This window comes from Leopardus geoffroyi, chromosome B2 (assembly GCF_018350155.1).
Source record: "Leopardus geoffroyi isolate Oge1 chromosome B2, O.geoffroyi_Oge1_pat1.0, whole genome shotgun sequence".
Lineage (NCBI taxonomy): Eukaryota > Metazoa > Chordata > Mammalia > Carnivora > Felidae > Leopardus > Leopardus geoffroyi.
The window spans coordinates 42,373,055-42,380,747 of record NC_059332.1 but is presented as its reverse complement, the minus strand read 5'-3'; the positions used below and the strand labels follow the sequence as shown (position 1 = coordinate 42,380,747).

Here is a 7,693-nt window from a genome sequence, read left to right as displayed (position 1 = left end):
CATCTGAGAACAATGACAGTTTGGAATCTCCCTTTCTAATCCTTGTATCTCTTATTTCTTGTTATACTGCACCAGCTAAAACCTGCAAGACAATGATGAGTGGAAACAGTGATTCTGGGCATCCCTATCTCATTTCTGATCAGGAAAGGAATGCTTTTAATGTTTCACCATTGAGCACAATACTCTTTCTATTCCTAAGTTGTTACAACTTTTAATTGGAACAAGTATCTGAATTATTTTCCTGCATCTATTGAGACTATTGTTTAAAAAAATTCCCTTTGCATGGGGTGCCTGGGTGGCTCAGTTGGTTGGGTGTCTGATTCTTGATCTTAGCTCATGGTCTTGCAGTTTGTGGGTTCAAGACCCACCCTGAGCACACACGCCGGCAGTGTGGATTCTGCTTGGGGTTCCAATCTCTCTGACTCTCCCCTGCTCTCTCTCTCAAAATAAATAAATAAACTTTAAGAAAATTCCCTATGGGGTGGTGCCTGGGTGGCTCAGTCGGTTAAGCGTCTGACTCTTGATATGGGCTCAGGTCATGATCTCACGGGTTTGTGGGACTGAGCCCCGCTCGGGCTCTGTGCTGACAGTATGGAGCCTGCTTGGGATTCTCTCTTCTCCTTCTCTGCCCTTCCCCTTGCTTGCATTCCCTTGCTCTCTCTCAAGATAAATAAACACTTAAACATTTTTTAAAAAATTAAAAATTCCCTGTATTTGCATGTTTAATTAATTAACAGACTCAGTAATATTAAACAGAATTAGTCTATTTATTTAAAATTTTGATGAACTCACCTATAAAATAGCCTGAGTCTATTGTTTTCTGTATGGAAACATTTTTTTTTTTTGTAATGGACAAACTATTTTTTTTTAATGTTTATTTTTGAGAGAAAGAGAAACAGAGTAAGAGCAGGGGTGGGGCAGAGAGAGAGGGAGACACAGAATCTGAGGTGTCAGCACAAAGTCCGAAGTGGGGCTGGAACTCACAAACCACAAGATCATGACCTGAGCTGAAGTCAGACACTTAACCCACTAAGCCACCCTGGTGCCCCTGTATGGAGCCATTTTAACTAAGGACTCAACTTTTTTTTTTAAAGATTTTACTTTATTATTGTTTCTCTAAGATTTCATTTTGATGTAATCCCTGCACCCAATGTGAGGCTGGAACTCACGACCCTGAGATCAAGAGTCATATGCTACATTGACTAAGCCAGTGGCATCCCTCAATTTAAATGATATAGGACTATTCAGGTTTTCTACCTCTCTTTGAGTCAATTTTTCTGGATGTTTCTTGAAAGCTTTATTATGGCATACTCTTTTCTTTGATGATCTTTTCAATCTCTATTCTATCTAAAGTATGTCTTCTTTTTTATCCCTAAAATTGTTTCTCATGTCTTATCCCTTTTTTCTCATGATGAGTTTCACTAGAGATTTGTCTATTTTATTTATATTAATGTTCATATATTTGTTTTCTGCTTCTTCAGTTTCTTTACTTTCTTTCTTAAATTTCCACTAAATTTTTTATTATTTCTTTCTTTGGTTTGGTTTTGTTCTTTTTGTATTAACTTTAATATTTAGCACATTAAATTACAGACTTTCCCCTTTTTTGACATAAGAATTTAAGGCTACAGATTTATCTTCAAGTACCATTTTAGCTATATCCCATGTTTCTGTATATAGTATTTTTATTATAATTCAGTTTTAAGCATTTTCTGACTCCCCTTATGGTATCTTCATTGATCAGCTTAAAAGCATTTAACATACTCTTTTGCATTTGAGATTTCTTTTGAAATGTGGTTAATATGTGTAAAAGTCCCATGTATGCTTGAAAAAAATATATGTTATCTAGTTGTTGGATAAAAGTCTAAATATGTTAAATCTATTAAGTCAAGCCAGTTAATTGTGCTGCTCAAAGCAAACAAACAAACAAACAAAAACACTTGGAGACTCTACAGGACACAGTTTGGAGAAGGCAGAAGTCAAAAGTGGGGAGATCATACAAGGGTAGGGAAAAGGCAAGGTGTTCGCATTTTCCGAGGTAGAATGATGGAATATGGGGGCTGAAGGCACAGGAGGAAGACCACTCTGGATAGAAGGGGGTCAAGAATCTGTTTTAGGCATGGTATGGGGCACCAATGAGAGAATGTCCAGGAGACAGAGGCTGATTGATGGTTGAAGTCATGGGCAAGACCAAAATTTCTCAGGTGAGTGTGGTGAAAAAGGCCAGAAGTTATGATCTAAGCCAGTCTGAAATAGTAAATAGGGCATTTTTGGTAACCTACCCTATTAATACACATATGCATGTGTCTTGCCTCTCTGAGGGCCTAGTATTGGTGACCTGAGGGGTGTGACTGACTCCTGCCTATCTTTGTTAACCCCAAATTGTCTGTAGTCCTCCTGATGCCCACCAGGTGTCCCTTTTTGTCTTGGGTGTTGTTCAGTGTTCCCAGGTCCCTTTGAATAAGAGGGTAAAACTTGGGGTGCCTCGGTGGCTCAGTCGGTTAAGCATCGGTTAATCATCTCAGTTTGTAAGATCGAGCCCCTCGTCCAGCTCCATGCTGACAGTGCAGAGCCTGCTTGGGATTCTCTGCTTCTCTCTCTCTCTCTCTCTCTCTCTGCTACTCCTGGCCTTCCTCTCCCCCGCCCGCTGCTCAAGCGCGCGCGCGCGCGCGCACACACACACACACACACACACACACATTGTCTCTCTCTCTCAAAATAAATTACCATTAAAAAAAATAAAAAGGTGGGGCGCCTGGGTGGCGCAGTCGGTTAGGCGTCCGACTTCAGCCAGGTCACGATCTCGCGGTCCGTGAGTTCGAGCCCCGCATCAGGCTCTGGGCTGATGGCTCAGAGCCTGGAGCCTGTTTCCGATTCTGTGTCTCCCTCTCTCTCTGACCCTCCCCCGTTCATGCTCTGTCTCTCTCTGTCCCAAAAATGAATAAACGTTGAAAAAAAAAATTAAAAAAAAAAAAAAAATGAAAAGGTAAAACTTAACCCTGAATCAAGAGTAGATTTCAGGCCGGGGAAGGTGAGGGGGCGGGGTCCACCACAAACAACCCTGACCTACTTAACTGTTCTGGCTGCCACCTGTCCTGCCCCAGGCACAAGGCACTCTCCAAGAGGCAGTTCTCACCTGACTGGATTTCTGAGCCTGCACCAGGTCAGGGATTGGCAGGGCTGTGGTAGTGCGACTGGGTGATGAAGAACTCATAAACAGGAGAGACTGAGATGAGACACCAGGACTTTGCTGCTTTCACCTGGGGAGGGTTACATGGGAGTTCCAGATCCTAGGAGGCTTGGGATCCTTGGCGATGTGAAGAGAGAACTGTCTGGAAAATTTTTTTGAAGGCAGGGGAGAAAGGTATACCAGGCCTGCATTTTAGTGCCACACTATCACTGGAGGCCTGGCATGTCACCTCCTTCAATGTCTGGAAATTCTTCCGTCTCTCCATTCTGTCTGCATATCTGATACGCGGACAAGAGACAGAGATTTGCGTATACCCAGTGCTTTGGCGGTTTACAAAATATTTTTCCACCCTTTAACCATTTCAGCTTCGGAAACCATTCCAGCGTTTCTGGACTACAATGGGCACAGCAGTAGGCAGAACACGGGGTTATTGGGAGATGGTTAGGTGACTACACATCTAAGACGTGAGCGGAGTAGTGGGTGAAAGCAAGAGTTGTTACGATCTCCGAGTTTAATGGCCCAGAGAGAGGCAATGCCAAGTGTGACTACCTTTGCTTCACAGACGAGCAGCTTCGCGAAGAAAAATGCCTGGCTCAAGGTCACCCGGGCTTACCGGTCAGTGGAGCTGGCCTCAAGATGACCAATCTGGTCTCCCACCCGCCACGGTGCATGTGTGAAGGGCCGCAGGTCCAGGCAGCACGCGGAACGGGTGACATCACCGCGCCCCCCTCCCCCGCCCCTGGGCGGGGCTGAGCTGACTCCCGCTCCTGCGTTCCGCCCCCTGCGTCCGGTCCCGGTCCCGCCCCGGCCCAGCAGTTCTTGGGCCTTGCTAGGCGGGGGCCCATGGGGCGTTTCTCCCTGGGAATACCTAGTGTGGGGGAAAATGAGGTTCGGCTCACAAGGCTCCGGGGGCTGAAGGTGAGGCGAGGAACAGCGAGCCGCTTAGATGGGGGCGGGGAGCGAGCCATACTGAGGCTCGTCCTACTGTTTCTTGGTACCACGTGTCTCCAGGGTCCTCATATCTTGCATCCAGGTTCTCTCACAGACTCCCTAAATCACCTTAGCGAGTCCATACACACACACACACACACACATATATACACACACACACACACACACACACATATATATATATATATATATATATATATATATATATAGGTCACCCCGTCTTAGGAACAAAGATCTGGGCCCCGGGGGATGAGTGATTTGTCCTGGGTCACACAGGACAGGCAGGCCCTCTTTGGCAGGCCCAAGAATTCTAGGCTCTGAATCGGAACCAACCCCACGGAAAGCCACCCCCCGCCCTTTGTGGGGTCCTAGTGACTCATTTAGCATTTGCCCTGCAGTCTGGGGCCAGAATGCCAACCGGCTCATTGACGGAGCACCACGACTGCCAAGGCTATGGAGAGCTCTGGGCGAGCACCTCCTCTCTCAGAGGGGACCAGCGCAGGAAGCCTGGTCATTCGGAGATTAGCTAGAGGAGCCCAGCTAGGACACCTACCATTATGGGTTGGAGAGGGGAGACGTGGGTTGTGTTCACGTGAGGTGTCCATCTCTACACTCACTGCCAACTTGCCCGAGAAACCAGATGGGCCTCACTGCCAGCCTGGCCTCCCTGTGGGACCACAATGGCTGGCTGACTTCCCTCAGGCTGACACTCTTCCTGCATGTCAAGACTCAGGTTTCAGGCAGGGCCTGCTGCCCAGAGAACAGGGCTCTTCGAAGTGATTCTGCATTTCTCTGCTCATATCCATTCTGAATCATAAGCGTAGTTTAACATTCTGATTATTTGTCTTCCCAATAGCTGGAATTTTCCCTTCAACCCCTCACCCATGATACTCCCTCACCACGCTCTTTCCAGATTAACCTCAAAGAATAGATACACAGATATATTCTAGTTTGTCAGCTATACCAGAGGCTTGACTTCTATTTTTTAAGGATCGCCGCCGATTTTACTGGGGTTCTTCGCTTTTCCAGAGTTTAGAGACCCAATTCATCACAGGTTAAATAAAAGGGGAATTTCGATTTTGCAGTGGCAGCTACCCCAGGGTGGCCAGCAGCTAAATACAAACTGATACTTGAGGCAGAAAGGGCAGATGGAAGGAAGATGGTAATAAGCAAGTCCTGGGAGAGCCAGGGACACCTGGCTGATTCTCATGGTCAGCCCTTCCCCATCTCACAGGAAGCAAGTGCTAGAGGGAAAGTGGTGAAGTCTCATAGCAGAGGCCTGCCTCTCGAGGCGGTGGTGCCTTCAGAGCGCCTACTGCGGTCAGGAGCCATCACTGCAGAGGGCTAGGCGAGAGACCTGGGAGTTGTATTTTCTAACCCTCACCTCTCCAGTCTTCAGGTGAGGTCAGGAGAACGGAAACAAGTGAGACTGCAAATTCCTGGCATTTGCATTAGAAAACATGTTTTGAAAAAAATACTCTAGTGATTTGCTTCAACATCAATCTGAGTACAGAAGGAAGGAAAGTGAGATGATCTGAACGTTTTTTTCCTCCTTCAAATCATGGACGGGGTTGAGAGAAAACCACTTCACGCCCATCTCTATCCCATGAGCACAGGCAATGAAGTGAGTGCCACCGCACAGCTGAAGACAGGCATGTGAAGACTGCGTGGCAAGGGACAAGCAGATGCAGTGAAGGAAACAGCTTTTTTTTTTTTTTTTTTTTTTTTTAGGAAACAGCTTTTGAGGACCTCTGGGAGCCAAGGAAAGCACTTGTAGCTTGAAGAGTGAAAACATAAATAGAATGTGACCCTAACTTGAAAAACATGAATTCAATCGCTTCTCAGCCTTTTGGCTAAGATCAAGTGAAAAACACGAATTCTGTCTAGTAGCTGGAGTAAGTAAGGTAAGAGCATGACAGAAGTCAAGTCACAAAAGTTCCCAAAGCTCTGAGGTACAGAAGGGGAAGGAACTGCATGAACTGGCTGTCACTGCTGGCGGCGGTGGAGGACCAGGAAATGCTCAGCATGTTCCAGGGAGAGAGACTCACGTAACATTAAGTCTGGTTTGGGATCATTCTGTGGCCATGCATGGGATGGTCTGAAGGACACCTGGGCTGGAGTCCGGAGAGAGCAGGCAGAAGGTAGTGAAGAGACCCAGGGAAGAAACGCAGGGTTCTTGAGGGGCTGTTGGTGCCAGGGAAGGAGCGCAATAGGCCTCTCAGTCTGGGGTCCAATGGGGCGGTCAAGGACTGAGAGATGGGGTGCCTTGGTGGCTCACTCGGTTGAGTATCCAATTCTTGATTTTGGCTCAGGTCATGATCCCGGGTCATGGGATCAAGTCCCACATCAGGCTCTACGCTGAGCGTGAAGCCTGCTTGGGATTCTTTTTCTCCCTCTCGAATTAAAAAAAAAAAAAAAAAAAAAAGAACTGAGGGAGAAAAGAGGAAGAGTGCAGATTTATTTATTTATTTCAGCCTCTTTGCCAAAGGGCATTGCAAAGATGGGAGAATACTCAGGGAACCCCTGCTTTTGAATCGGATAGGAAAGGAATACCTTGTTTTCCACCAGCCTCAGATACATACTCTGGTTTGGCATGTACCCCTGGAATACATGGACTCTAGCTCTCCCTGTAATGATATACTTAACTATCCTATTAGAACTTCAAAGCTCATCAAATAGTCTTAAAAATGTGCTAAGAGCCCTTAATGAGGCCTGAAGCCTTCAATTAAATTAAACTGAGAAACAGAAGCCCTGACAGAGGTGCCAATTTGTAACTATCTGCCGGTCAGGGATTAGTGAACAGTCTGGACTATAGCCAGGGTCGGTAGGTGTGTGTGTGTGTGTGTGTGTGTCCACAGTAGCCAGAGCTCTGGCCCCACTTCCAGTCCAGAAGAGTAATTTTTAAGAAGGGGGACCCAGTGGTATGGCTCCCTCCACGGAGTGAGTCCCATACCATCCCACCCCTAGGTGAGTTTAAGAAAAGGGGAGGGCCCAGTTTTAATGCAAGGACACATAGGCCCCTTGTTCCCCAAGAAGACTTAGCTTTGATGTCAGGGCAGAGTGCCAGGTAGAGGAGAACCCTTGGGCTGCAGCCTCTTCTTGCCTGGAGGTGTGGGAGGGCAGCCAGGGGAGGGGATGTTAGTCAAGGGAGGAGTGCTGACCAGTTTTGCAGGTTCGTTCCTGAGGCTGGGTGGTGAGGACAGGTGGAAAAGGTGGCAGTGAAGACCAAAAAAAAAAAGGTGAAGCACTGGCTCTGTCCCCAGTCCTATGAAAGAAGGAACTGAGCAGCAAAGATAAATGGCCTTTCTCAGTCTCAGCCGGCAACCTGGACATCCCAGCTCCAGACTTGTCCCTTCTCCGTGGCCCCACCAGGGGGCACTGCAGCCTCTCTGAGGCTAAGAGGACCAACTGTTCCCCCCCGACCTTTGGACCCACGCCCAGCCCAGCGCTGGCAAGGCTCAGCTGGGTCATGCTCATCCCCCAGATTCGGGCTGCCATCCTGCTGCCCTCTCTAGGGCATGAAGCTGTGGCTGGAGGACACAGGGAGCCATGGAG

At 47.3% G+C, this 7,693-nt stretch overlaps 1 long non-coding RNA gene across 1 annotated transcript; it reads left to right on the top strand.

Moving 5' to 3' along the window:
- The first annotated feature begins 2,638 nt into the window (after positions 1–2,638).
- On the top strand, positions 2,639–5,982 carry LOC123608440. Its single transcript, XR_006717235.1, has 3 exons — positions 2,639–2,743; positions 2,984–3,160; positions 5,870–5,982. It is a non-coding gene; the product is annotated as an uncharacterized LOC123608440 (long non-coding RNA).
- Positions 5,983–7,693: the final 1,711 nt, after the last annotated feature.